We start from the raw sequence: 15068 nt of genomic DNA on the forward strand, positions 1-15068 counted from the left end.
CCTGGAGGCTTGAGTACATCTTTTAAAAGCAGGATATTGTTGGGATTTTTGTTTATTTAATATTGGAGACTCTATCTTTTGATTGCCCCACATTATTATGGCAGGTACAGATCCATGTGTCTAGGCTTGAACAGTCTTTTAGTTGTGCTGTTATTTACTTCATTGCTTTTCCCACATGTATTCTGGTTTCCTTTTTTTGTGTGGGTTCTGTCTTCTAAAGGTCCCAAGCGCTCTGAGACTTGTGCAGGGACAGTGGGTAGAAATCTAGGTTTGTAAGAGTGACTGGGAGGTACTTTCCATTTCCATGCTTGACGTGGCCCGTCTCGATCACATCTCTGCCTTGGGGCTCTCCAGCACAATGTAGAAGAAATTACAGTTTCAGTGAGTCACCCCTCCCCCCCATGCTGGGACCCAAACACATTTTATGCCTCTGGAAGGATTTCTCACTCATCTATTTCAGGTATGGAATATGGGAATGCGTTCTGTCAATATCTTGACTTTTCCTTTGTTTCTTCTTCGGTTGGGTTTGGGAGACGGAGCCCAGGCTAGTTTGACATCTTGTATCAAACTTTGGTTTCATAAAAGCAAGTCCATCTGGTCCTTTGAAAACATTTATAAATGCAATGGTATATTTTGCATTTGCTCTTTAGCTTAGAAAATCTAGTCACTATAAATGAGGGCAAATCGCTCTTATGCATAGCAATTTAGGGATTTTACAGCGTCATATTCATTATCTCAGTGCTCAGAACACTATGACATAGTTACAAATGAGTAAAATGAGAAGCTAAGTGACTTATCTATAAATGAAGCTAATAAGAAATCTGGTTAGAGCTCAAATTCAGATCCTCTGATTCCTCAAATTTCATTCTGTGCCATCTCAATGCTATGTTTCAGAACATTTCTCAAAGTCAAAAAAAAAAAATAAAGAGCTAAAGATAGAGTGCTTGTTGAGTGAAGACATTTTAAAAATGAGAGTTTTAAAATATTTAAGTATAGCTATTGTGAACGAGAGAGAAGAGCAGCTTAAAATGATCCATTGACTGTGTAGGTTTAGAAAACCAACGACAGAATAAACATCTATCTGGTGTACATGTTTATTTTTTAAATTTACATCTTTTTACTATGTTGATACAATTTCACATTTCTGCAAGCTTTCAGGTATGGTCCTAGGAATTTCTTTTCTTTACCAGATTCATCAATATTTTATTACATTTTCTCCATGTCTCTTTATTCTCTCTCCATAACCCATATACATATAGAGGTACATACGTGCGTGTGTGTGTGTGTGTGTGTGTGTGTGTGTGTGTCAAATATACTTCTCCTACTCCCTCACCCATTTCAGAGTTAAATCACACATATTATGAATCTTTACCCTAAATACCTTAGGAGGTATATCCTAGAACGATAAACCACAGTAAAATTACCAAAACCAGGAGATTTCGTGCTTATACAATACTATTCTCTAATTTAGGGATCTGAAAACTATAGCCCTCAGGTCAAATATGGACCATTGCTGCTTGTTGTTGTGAATAAAGTTTTACTAGAACACAACTGCGTTTTGTCTCGGTTTTTGAGCTACTACAACAGAGCCAAGTAGCTGCGGTAGAGACCATAGGACCCACAAGTCGAAAAATATCTACTATTTGATCCTTGGCAAAAGAAGTTTCCTGATACTTCTTTTCAAAGTCCAAGTTCAAATTTGACCATATCCAAATAGGAACCTTCATAATTAGATTTCCTCACTCAGAATCCGCCTGAGATAGCTTATTTTGTTTGTCGTGTTTCTGTAATCTCCTTCGATCCGCAACGCGTCCTGATACTTTCTTTGTATGTGATGACATTGAAAGTTTTGAAGACTTAAAGGCCACTTATCTAACAGGATGTCTTTTTTTTAGTTGCATATGATTCAGTTTGTTTATTGATTTATTTTATTTAAATTCAAGTTAGTTAGCATATAGTGTATCTTGGCTTCAGGAGTAGCACCCAGTGATTCATCGTGGATGAATGCTCCAACGATGCTCATAGGGTGTCTCTTGATATGGGGTGATCTGTATTTCCGTATGATAGATTCAAGTTAAATACATTTTTAACAGAAATAACACCAAAACGATGCAGCGTTCTTCTCATTGTATCCTTTCAGGAGATGCATGATGTCTGCTTCTCCCTTTGTTGGTGATACTCACTGTAATCACTGAGATAAGTTGGTGTTTGCTAAATTCTTTCAATGTGAAGTTACTATTTTGCCTTTGATTTCAACACATAATTAGAAATACCCTGTTCTAAATAAATTATCCCTATCATGGTTAAAAATCATGTTTTTAAAGTATTGTGTGCATATTTTACTATCTTGGTAGGATGTTGAAGGCTAGGCTTATGTACACAAAGCACAGAAGAATTGTTTAAGGCCAGCACTCAGTAGAAGCCAGGATTCATACAGAATGCTGAGCCTTATCTTCAGTGCCTTTTTGAGTGTGAATAATGGATGTTGTATTGAAAATAGGGAACCTTGTTTGGCTGACAGAATATTTATGGAGTAACGTACCACAGAAGTGCTCAGAATAAGTTCTGAATAATATTCCCTCGGAAAATGCAGTACAAAAATTCAAATGCAATACTCTAAGATGAATAGGAAACTTCCATCAGTTCAAAATGTGAGGTATGCCCGTCAGTATGAGGTCTGCCCGTCTACATGCCAGAAAGAATCAGACCACACATACAGGTTTGGGTAACAGTGATTTGCAGCAGTTGACTGGGGCCAAATACATCATTTACCATGTGGGGCCGTGAGAAGCAAGGCCACTGGGCTGAGCTGAGACAGTCTCCCTGCCCTTGGTTAGGGGCAATCGCTTAGACTGCCCCTTTTCAAACTAATTTCTTGAAGTAGTAGGAGCTGACATACTGAATGATTTGACCCAAGATAGAGTCAAAATGAAGGTCACATCATGGTCCTCAAAGTCGGATTTTGTTCAGGAAGTAATTGGAAGAAGGATGATTAGGGAAACAAGAACCAGAACATTTTCTTCCAAGTGTTATTGACTTAGCATTGATTGATGTTTTAGTTCTGTCCACTCTCTGATATTAAAAAAAGAAGATGAGTGGAAAGACTAATTTTGAGTACGCTCACTTTCAATTTCTGTTCAATATTGGCTTCGAATAAGACAAATAGTGAAATTATAACAGTAAAGACAAGGGTGGCAGATATTTTTCTAGACGGTACCAGAGGGATTTCCCGATACAAAACAAAGGAAGTGATAGGAAAGAAATTTCACAACATATTTTAGTGGTTGGAGTGTTAGTCTCCAGTTTTCCCCATTCAGAGAATTAGCTAAAACATCCCAGTCTTGTAAATGCGATTTTTTAGGCAATATCATGTGCAGTTTTAAGATCATTTATTTTTATGACATGTGCAGAAGGTATAATTTTTGGGTAGTAATAACGGTAGAACAAGTTGGTCTCAGCTGTGGCATCCTAAAAGAGTGCTAAATAGTCACAATTTCTGTGCAGTGTACAAATACAAGCTCCCCACAAGAATAAGGATTAAGTGAAAAGAACGAATTATACCAGTGTTGAACCTCCCCGTATCTTGGCATGCACAAGTAAAGATAAGTGTTCATGTTTGCTGAGTTACGAGTATTCAACCGAATTGCATGTGAACTGATGACAAATTTGTATGTTCCACTGTCGATCTTTTTCCACTTGCAGAAGAGAAATGTTTTAGATGCCATTGGTCACAAAAATCTTCATTTAGCTTCTTTGGAAAGTGGTTACTTTTTGAAAGGTATAGGACCTATGTAAATCTGGATCATGAGTCTCCTCATTATCCAAGAGGGAGATTTGCTAGGAAGTTAATTTCACCAGGAAAAATGTGCAAATCATTTTAAGACTGAAAATATCTTCCCACTTCTAATCACTGACATGTTGCTTTTGAAAATTCACTTATATATTCACTTAAAATATTTGGGAGAGCCTATGGAACAGAAGTGTTTCTAGAAGCTGGCTAAAGCTACCTAAAGACATAGTGTATGTATTGGGGGGCGGTATTCAGGAAAGGTTTGGGGGTTTGTAGTACGAAGTGAGAAGTGAAGAGAAATGAAAGTTTTAAAACTAGTTTAACAATTCACTATTTTGTATTCAATGTAAGATTTCCACAAGACAGTTACTTGTGATCACACTTTAAAAGAAAGTCTTTTAGTTTCCAAATAACCGATGTTGATAGTTTCTGAGGACTCAAGGGTGTTTGCATATTGCTACTTATCTTGATTTGTGCCAGAATGACATAATTAGGCACCAAGTCCCAGTCAGAATTTTCCATCGGCAGAGGCAAACACAGGAAATGCTATCGAATATTTTCAAAATTATGATGGGTTCAGGACAGGATCTTCACACAGATTGCCTGAATTCTAATTCTGGCTCTGCCATCTACTACTTGTGTCATTTTAGGTAAATAGGAAAAAACGTAACCCTCTGCAATGTATCCTACTCAATAAGGTAATTGGGAGGATTAAACAAATGTATGCAAGATATTTGCAACAATGGCACATACTAAGCGCTTAATAAATATTAGTAGTACTATTAAATGCAGACAAACTGTACATATGAGAAAGTCCATAGTCCAAAGAAGTTTCATCAGTAAAGAAGAATGAGTGAAAATGAATGAACTGAGGAGGCAATTCAGAAAGTTAAAAATACAAACAAAAGGAACCATGAGAAATGAATTATTAAATTTAGCAACACGAACTATTGCATTGAAAATGGAGATTAAAACAAATCCAAACACTGGCACATCGAAAGAATACAAATAGACAACTTGGTAAAACCTAACTATGAATCAGTAAAAACACAAGATGTACTGTCGGAAATTTGAAAGGAAATAAAACTAATAATGGTGAATTTTTTTTGTTACCAATCATCACAGTCTTGTCATTTGCCTCTGGAAAAAGTAGGTTCTTCATCTGGAGACTAAAACCAAGTCATGTTGAAACATGGTTTCCTTGTATTTCTCTGAGGGAATGGCCATGTGATCAGCTGCCTGATGATCCGGGATTAGTGAATAAGAGGGCAGGCAGGTGAGAAAGTAGGGAGCCTAAAGGTCAGGTGCTGGGAAGTCGTTGCAGTCCTTAGCAATGTGGCTGCCTTTGGAATAGAAACTTGGACTTGGCAAGGTTGGCAAGTTGTTGCTTTCTCACTTAGTCTTATGTACTTCCTCTGTGTCCTCCCTTAATTCTGAATAAACCCTACTTTTCAAAATGCCATCCTGACTCGGCTAGATTAAGAGAACCAAAGGAATAGGGGTAGGACAGGGGCATTACCACACTTCTGAAATTGGTAGGATAGTTTTTTTTTTAAGATTTTATTTTTAAGTAATCTCTACACCCTGCGTGGGGTGGGGCTCAACCCCACGGTCAAGAGTCATGCACTCCACCACCTGAGCCGGCCAGGCACCCCTACGTATGATGGCAGTTTTAAAGAATTCTAAGGGTTTTGGTGAAATTCAAGGGGCTGTGAAGGATTCTGTTTCCCTTTAATTAGACAATTATTTGGCAGTCATTTTTGTTGTTTCCATCGCCCAGAAGAGTGCTTGCCACAAGGTAAGGGCTGAGTCCTTGTTTGCCGAAGGACTGGGGCCATTTTTCCCCGGGCAGACCAGGCGATACTTCTGTCTCGCCCAGTTAATGGTTCTGCAGTGGAGACAACCTTATGGCAGAAATGAGACAAAGACGTTCCCATGTTTCTGTTGCCGTTGAGCAAGGTTACCCTACTCAGTCCATTAAATATGCCTGCTCTCAGCGCGCACTGGTCTTTTGTCTTTGGGGATATTTTCCAGGCATGTGGGTGTGATTACAGAATCATCAGTAATTGCATACAACTTTATTTACCAAATATATTCTGTCAGAGAAGGCTCTGGCTGTAGCAACTAGTGACCAGCACCATCCTCCTGCCATGTTCCAGGCAGCAATGACTATAGCACTAAGAGCTGGGTTACTAGTGCATCTTACCCTGCCTCCGTCTTTGGACCTGGGTTGATAGGGAGCCTTCGTCTTCTCTTTGGAACCTGAGGTACTTTGATAGGAATTGCATTAAATGTGTAGATTGCTTCGGGTAGTGTAGCCATTTTCACAATGCTGTTCTTCCAACCCTTGAACATGGAATACTTTTCCATTTCTTTGTATCATCTTCAATTTCTTAAGTGTTCTATGGTTTTTAGAGTATAGATGCTTTACCTCTCTAGTTAGGTTCATTCCTTGATATCTTATTACTTTTGGTGCAATTGCAAATGAGATTGATTCCTTGATTTCTTTTTCTGCTGCTTTGTTATTGGTGTATAGAAAGTCAACAGATTTCTGCACATTGATTTTATAGCCTGTGACTTTACTGAATTCATGTATCAGTTCTAGCAATTTTTTTTTTTGGTGGAGCCTTTTGGGTTTTCTACATAAAGTATCATGTCATCTGCAAATAGAAGTTTGACTTCTTCATTGCTGCTGGTGATACACCACATTTTAATAAAAGAAAGGATAAGAACTATATGATCCTCTCAATGGATGCAGAAAAAGCATTTGACAAAATATAGGTATCCATTCTTGATAAAAACCCTCAACAAAGTAGGATAGATGGAACATACCTCAACATTGTAAAGGCCATATATGAAAGACCCACAGCTAATATCATCCTCAATGGGGAAAAACTGAGAGCCTTTCCCCTAAGGTCAGGAACAAGACAGGAATGTGCACTCTCACCGTTACTATTTAACATAGTACTGGAAGTCAAAGCCTCAGTAATTAGACAACAAGAAATAAAATGCATTCAAATCAGTAAATTGGCTGTTTAAACATTTGGTAGAATTTTCCAGTGAAATCACACGGGCCTGGATATTTTTCCTTCAGGACTTTCTTAAAGTACATATTCAATTTCTTTATCATTTATAAGATTAATTACATTGCCTATATAACTTTGGGAGGGTTGTTGTAATTTGTGGTTTCTCAAGGAATTGATCCATTTCTCCTATGTTTTCAAATTTATGAGCATTCAGTCATTAACAGTATTCCCTTATTATCCACTTAGAAATTACAGAATTTGCAGTGATATTCCTATTTAATCACTGATATTGATCCTTGTCTTCTCTAATTTTATCTGTGCCAGTCTTGCTAGAGGCTTACCAATTTTATTAATTTAAGAAATAGCTTTTCCCCCATTGATTTTCTTTATTGTATTCTTTTAATTTCATTGATTTCTGCTCTTATCATTATTATTTACTTCCTTCTGCTCACTTTAGGTTTTTCTCTTTTCCTATATCTTTTAGGTAAAAACTTGGGTGTGTAATTTGAGATCTTTCCTTATTTCTAATGTTAGCATTTAATGCTAGAATTTTCTCTCTCAGGGGTGCCTGGGAGGCTCAGTTGGTTAAGCGTCTGATTCTAGATCTAGGCTCAGGTCCTGATTTCACAGTTCCTAAGTTCAAGTCCCCTGTCGGCTCTGCTCTGACAGCACAGAGCCTACTTTTGATTCTGTCTCTCCCTGTCTGCCCCTTCCCCCCGTGCATGCTCTTTCTCTTAAAACAAATAAATAAATAAGCTTCAAAAAATAGATTTTGTATTCAAAAATAATTCCCTCTCAGTGCTACTTTAGCTACATTCCATAGGTTTTGATTTGTCTTGTTTTCATTTTCATTTGGTTCAATTTTTAAAAATTTCCTTTGAGTCTTATTTGACCCATGGATTATTTAGAAGTGTGCTGTTTAATTTCTAAGTGTTTTCTTTCAAGTTTACAGACTTCTAAATGTTTTTTAAATGTTTATTTATTTTTGAGAGAGAGCGAGCAAGCATGAGCAGGAGAGGGGCAGCGACAGAGAGGAAGACATAGAATCCGAAGCAGGCTCCAGTCTCTGAGCTGTCAGCACAGAGCCCGATGTGGGGCTTGAACCCACAAACTGTGAGCTCATGACCTGAGCTAAAGTTGGATGCTTAACCAACTGAGCCACCCAGGTGCCCCCAGATTTACAGATTTCTAGTTTGATTTCACTATACTCAGAGGACACATTGTATAGGATATATTTTCATTCTGTTGATGTTTGTTTTATGGTCCAGCATATAGTCTATCTTGGTATATGTCCTGTAGGCACATGAAACAAGTGTGTACTGTGCTATTGTTGAGTGGAGTATATTTACACAAATAAGATCCTGTTGGTCACTGTTTTGTTTAGTCATCCTATTCTTGCTGATTTTGTCTGGTAGTTCTATCAGTTGCTGAGTGTCGGGTGTGTGAAGTCCAATGTTAACTGTGGCTTGGTCTGTCTCAACTATCAGATTTTGCTTTGTGTATTTGGAAGTTCTGTTGTTTGGTTGCTATCTATTTAGAGTAGATACATCTTTGTGATGGACTGATACTTTTATAATCACGTAATGTCTCTCTTTGCCTTTCATAATTTTCTTTGCTCTGATGTTGACTTTATCTGATAATACAGTCATTCCTGCTCTTTATTTCTGTGGCAAAATACACCTGCCATGAAATTTGCCATCTTAACCATTTTAAGTGCACCTTTCGGTAATATTAAGCCCATTTATGTAAGCAATCCCAAAACTGTCTGTGTTGCAAAACTGAAACTCTATATCCATTGAACAATAACTCCTCAATGCCCCTCCCACAGTGCCTGACAACCACCATTCTCCTTTCTGTCTCTATGAGTTTAACAACTCTAGGTACCTCATGTAAATGGAATCATACAGTATTTGTCTTTTCCTGGCTGGCTTATTTCACTTAGCATAATGCCCTCAAGTTTCATAATGCTACAGAACATGTCACAATTTCCTATCATTTTAAGGGCTGAATGATACCCGTTGCATGTATGTACCACGTTTTATGTATCCATTCATCCATCAATGGACACTTGGGTTACTCCCACCATTTGCCTACTGTGAACAATGCTGCTATAAACATGGGTGTACAAATATGTCTTCAACCCTGTTTATAATTCTGTTGTGTATTTATCCAAAAGAATTGCTGGATAACTCAGTAATGCTGTCTTTAATTTTTAAAAGTTTTAATTCCTGTATAGTTAACATACAGTGTTATATTTGTCTCAGGGGTACAAAATAGCAATTCAACAATTCAACACATGATTCAGTGCCTTCATCTTAATCCCCTTCATCTATTTCACCCATCCCCCCCCACCTCCCCTCTGGCAACCACCAGTGTGTCCGCTATAGTTAAGAATCTGTTTTTTGTTTTGTTTCTTAAATTACTCATGAATGAAATCATATGGCATTTGTCTTTTTCTGACTCACTTATTTCATTTAGCATTATACCCTCTGGATCCATTTATGTTGTTGCAAATGGCAGGATCTTCTCCTTTTTTAAGCCCGAGCAGTATTCCGTTGTGCACATATACCACACTTTCTTCATCCATTCATCTATCAACGGACACTTGGGTGGCTTCCATATCTTTGCTATTGTGAATAATGCTGCAATGGACATAGGGGTGCATATATTTTTTGAAATTAGTGTTTTCATTTTTTTTTTGATAAATACCCAGATGTGGAACTGCTAGATCATATGGTAGTCCTATTTTTAGTTTTTTGAGGAACCTCCAAACCGTTTCCCACAGTGACTGTACCAATTTACATGGCCACCAATAGTGCACGAGGGTTCCTTTTTCTCCACATTACGCCATACTGAGATTGAGCACTTGGGGTTGCCGAAGAGTTTTACTCAATGATTATGCTCTGTTCTCAGCTTTTTGTTGTCCCTATCTGCTCCATACAGAGAGTCTGTCTCTCCATGATTTTGCCAGTTGGAAATGCTGTTGATTGTCATTCATCAATAAGTTAGCAGTATGGTGAGAGTGTTCTTGATTCTAGTCCAACCTGAGTCTTGGGTAGGCCCCATGAGGTTGGTCATCAGAGGCATGTTCTTCAGTGCTTCTGGCCATATTCCCCATGATAGGCAGACTATCTTGTTATGTATCTTCTGTAGGAGATAGATTCCAACTCATCTCCAAGAGGTAGATGTTTCCCACATATTTGTATCACCTGCAATTGGGCATTTTAATTTTTGGCAGAAAATCATGCCTAGTAATCCTGGCAGTAGGCAAGGTAGCAGGCCTGAATACACATATAATTGTGTGCTATTACTGGAAACATCAGTCATTATATGTCACATTTGGTTTGAAATTGCTGCTTTGGACACTGGTGAATGCACTAGTAATTCAGCTCTTAGTGCTATAGTCATTGCTGCCTGGAACATGGCAGGAGGATGGTGCTGGTCACTAGTTGCTACAGCCAGAGCCTTCTCTGACAGAATATATTTGGTAAATAAAGTTGTATGCAATTACTGATGATTCTGTAATCACACCCACATGCCTGGAAAATATCCCCAAAGACAAAAGACCAGTGCGCGCTGAGAGCAGGCATATTTAATGGACTGAGTAGGGTAACCTTGCTCAACGGCAACAGAAACATGGGAACGTCTTTGTCTCATTTCTGCCATAAGGTTGTCTCCACTGCAGAACCATTAACTGGGCGAGACAGAAGTATCGCCTGGTCTGCCCGGGGAAAAATGGCCCCAGTCCTTCGGCAAACAAGGACTCAGCCCTTACCTTGTGGCAAGCACTCTTCTGGGCGATGGAAACAACAAAAATGACTGCCAAATAATTGTCTAATTAAAGGGAAACAGAATCCTTCACAGCCCCTTGAATTTCACCAAAACCCTTAGAATTCTTTAAAACTGCCATCATACGTAGGGGTGCCTGGCCGGCTCAGGTGGTGGAGTGCATGACTCTTGACCGTGGGGTTGAGCCCCACCCCACGCAGGGTGTAGAGATTACTTAAAAATAAAATCTTAAAAAAAAAAACTATCCTACCAATTTCAGAAGTGTGGTAATGCCCCTGTCCTACCCCTATTCCTTTGGTTCTCTTAATCTAGCCGAGTCAGGATGGCATTTTGAAAAGTAGGGTTTATTCAGAATTAAGGGAGGACACAGAGGAAGTACATAAGACTAAGTGAGAAAGCAACAACTTGCCAACCTTGCCAAGTCCAAGTTTCTATTCCAAAGGCAGCCACATTGCTAAGGACTGCAACGACTTCCCAGCACCTGACCTTTAGGCTCCCTACTTTCTCACCTGCCTGCCCTCTTATTCACTACTCCCGGAGCATCAGCCAGCTGATCACATGGCCATTCCCTCAGAGAAATACAAGGAAACCATGTTTCAACATGACTTGGTTTTAGTCTCCAGATGAAGAACCTACTTTTTCCAGAGGCAAATGACAAGACTGTGATGATTGGTAATAAAAAATTCACTATTATTAATTTTATTTCCTAGCTAGAACATTCAGTCCTAAAATTTGTATGCAGCCACAAAAGACCCTGAGTAGTCAAAGCAATTCTGAAAAAGAAAAACTGGAGGAATCCCGATTCCAGATTTCAAGCTCTATTACAAAGCCGTAGTCTTCAAGACAGTATGGTACCAGCACAAAAACAGACACATAGATCAATGGAGCAGAATAGAAAACCCAGAAATGGACCCACAACTATATGGCCAACTAATCTTCAACAAAGCAGGAAAGAATATCCAATGGAGAAAAGACAGTCTCTTCAATAAATGTTGTTAGGAAAACTGGATGGTGACATGCAGAAGAATGAAACAGGATAACTTTCTTACACTGTACACAAAAATAAATTCAAAATGGGTGAAAGACCTAAATGTGAGACAGGAAACCATCAAAATCCTAGAGGATAACACAGGCTGCAAGCTCTTTGACCTTGACCAGAGAAACTTTTTATTAGACATGTAATTGAAGGCAAGGGAAACAAAAGCAAAGAAGAACTATTGGGACTTCATCAAGATAAAAATCAAAAAAACCAAACTTAAGCACAGTGAAGGTAATAACCAACAAAACTAAAAGTCTATGGAATAGAAGATATTTGCAAGTGATTTATCTGATAAAGTGTTAGTATCCAAAATCTATAAAGAACTTATCAAACTCAACACCCAAAAAACATAACCCAGTTAAGAAATGGACAGAAGGCATGGATAGACACTTTTCCAAAGATGACATCCAGATGGCTAACAGGCACATGAAAAGATGCTCAATATCTGTCATCATCAGGTAAATACAAATCAAAATCACATTGAGATACTACCTCACACCTGTCAGAATGTCTAAAATTAATGACACAAGAAACAACTGATGTTGGCAAGGATATAGAGAAAGGGAAATCCTTTTGCACTGTTGGTGGGAATGCAAACTGGTGCAGCCACTCTCGAGAACATTATGGAGGTTCCTCACAAAACCAAAAATAGAACTACCCTATGATCCAGCAATTGCACTTAGGTATTTGCCCAAAGGATACAAAACTATAGATTCAAAAGTGTAGATGCACCCAATGTTTATAGCATTATCAGCAATAGCCAAACTATGCAGAGAGCCCAAATGTCTATCGACTGATGAATGGATAAAGAAGATGTGGTGTATATATACAATGGAATAGTCCTCTGACATAAAAAGATGAAATCTTGCCATTTGCAATGATGTGGATGGAGCTAGAATGTATTATGCTAAGTGAAATGAGTCCATCAGAAAGTCAAGTGCCATATTATTCCATTCATATGTGGAATTTAAGAACCAAAACAGATGAACATGTGGGAAATGGGGGGAAGAGAAGAGAGGAAAACAAGCCATAGAAGATTCTTAATGATAGAGAATTAACTATGAGTTGATAGAGGGAAGTAGGTGAGGGATGGGCTAGATGAGTGATGGGTACTAAGGAGGGTACTTGTGATCAGCACTGGATGTTGTATGTGAGTGATGAGTCACTAAATTCTCCTGAAACCAATATTGCTCTGTGGGTTAACTAAAATTTAAATAAAAAATAAAAAGCCAATTTACAATCTCTACCACAAAATCCAAGAGGATGGGGCATTTTATATCTCATTTCATGAATCCAGTATTACCCTAATAACAAAACCAGAGTAGAAGAATAAAGTGGAAAGAATCACCCTACTTGGTATTAAGGCTTACCGTATAGCCACTATAATGAACACAGTATAGTGTTTGCTGAGGGATGGACGCATAGATCAATACAATAGAATACAGAGCCCAGAAATAGACCCAAACCAATATACCCATCTATTTTTTGATAAAGGTGTAAAAGTATATCAATGGAGGAGGAATAGCCTTTTTAACAAATGGTCCTGGAGCAATTAGACATCCATAGTAAAACAACTGAACCTTGGCCTAAATCTCATACCTTATGCAAAACAAATGTAAAATGAATTACAGATACATATGTAAAATTATAACATTTTGGAGGTGTTATTCCACACTGAAGGCCAGGTGAAAAGTTCTTAGACCTGACACCAAAAGCATGATCCATGAAAAGAAAAAATTGATACATTGGACCTCATCAAAATTAACAACTTGTGCTCTCTGGATAATGAAAGGCTACAGACTGGGAAAAAATGTAAACCACATAACTGATGAAAGACGTGTCTAAAATACATAAAGAGCTCTTGGAATTCAACAGAATAAAAAAATCAGAAAAAGGAGCTACAGGTGTGGCTTAGGATAAGCAGGTACGGTGGACCTGTATGACTCCTTTATTCCTGGGGTTGCCATATAGTTGCTGAAAATGACATAGTGAGAAACTAAACTGAGGAACTCCTAAGAAAAAGAATGCAAGAACTGGAAAGGGAGATACAATGACTTAAATAGGATCCAGCCAACAACAACAAGAACTCAAACATTAGAGAAAATTCTTCAGGAGCTGGAAAAGCCAACTGTGCATTTGATTTCAGTGCTAATGGCCAAAGTCATGTAGCCCTAAGGCTAGCCTATCTAGGCTAGCGATGCTAGGGCTTTGCCCGTCAAGAAAACACAAACAATATTATTGAAGAGAAACTGAGGCACTGAGACTTGACAATGAGAAAGCAGACATTCAACTCTCACTGATGTGGATAAACAGACAAGGGACTTAAGTGCCTTTAGACAATTAATTTCTCTTAACCTTTGCTCTCACTTTCCAAGGATTCAGAGGATTTTAACTTGAAGAAGTCAAAACTGCTAAAAAATCCATTATACCCACATTTTCCATCAGGTGTTCCCTTGAGACGTTCATATACTGGCTTGGGCTTCTGTAAAACCCAGCTTCAGTGCTAGGTTCAGCTGTTTGAGAAGACTTACTGCTCTTTTCCCCCTTATTCTGATTGAGATATTATAGTCATGAATTCTGTGGCTCGGAGTATGATGGCACATATCGTTTCAGAAATCATATGGACTTTTTTGTCTGCTCAAGGACAGCTAGTAGGCCAGAGCTTGGATGAGGGGAGATGGCAAGAACCTTTCTGGTTATGTCAGTTTGCAGTGATTGACCAGAGATTCCTTTGTCATTGAGTCTGTTGTATGATGGTTTTCTCCTCTCTGATTGGCGAAGGAATGGAGAAGCCTGTGATTATTGATAAGCTGCTGAACATAGGTGAAAAATCCCCAGAAACCTCAGTACAGAATGGGTGTAGAGTTTTCTCTAGTCTTAAATGATTTTAAGTTTGAAAATATCAAGTGGATCTATGACTGGGAGGGTCAGGAGTTCAGTGTCACCCACCTATGCAATCTAGGCTAAAGGTAATGTTAAAACTCACATGTTGTATTGTCTTCTGCAAGGACTGGATTGTGTTGCAGTACCCAAAAGGATATTTGCAGATTCAAAGCTGGGTGGATTGATATAAGGGAGAAATATTAGGCCCTCTGTCATAAAGCAGACCAGTGCCTTTGTAATAGGAGTGAAAATTCACACATAAGTCCCTAATAGATTATCATAAATGTCAAGGATAGGAATCTCAATCCAGCATTTTATAACTAGGGATGCATTGTACATCCACATTTATTTCATTGGGAAAAAACAAAAGCCAAAAGGAACTGTAATAATACACTAGAGGAAGAAAATACAATCTTGGAGAGACCAACAAAGAGGCTCTGTGTGGATACAGAAATTAAAAGCAGCATTTAACCATAGAGAACTCCCCAGGATCTAGGAGGCAACCACAGACTAGTGGTAGGTGGATAGAAAGGAAATTTAA

At 38.4% G+C, this 15068-nt stretch overlaps 1 pseudogene; it reads left to right on the forward strand.

Moving 5' to 3' along the window:
• LOC122477170 overlaps positions 1-14998 on the forward strand; it is a 77377-nt pseudogene extending 62379 nt beyond the window's left edge.
• The last annotated feature ends 70 nt before the right edge of the window (positions 14999-15068 follow it).

Source organism: Prionailurus bengalensis, chromosome X, assembly GCF_016509475.1.
Source record: "Prionailurus bengalensis isolate Pbe53 chromosome X, Fcat_Pben_1.1_paternal_pri, whole genome shotgun sequence".
NCBI classification, from domain to species: Eukaryota; Metazoa; Chordata; class Mammalia; order Carnivora; family Felidae; genus Prionailurus; species Prionailurus bengalensis.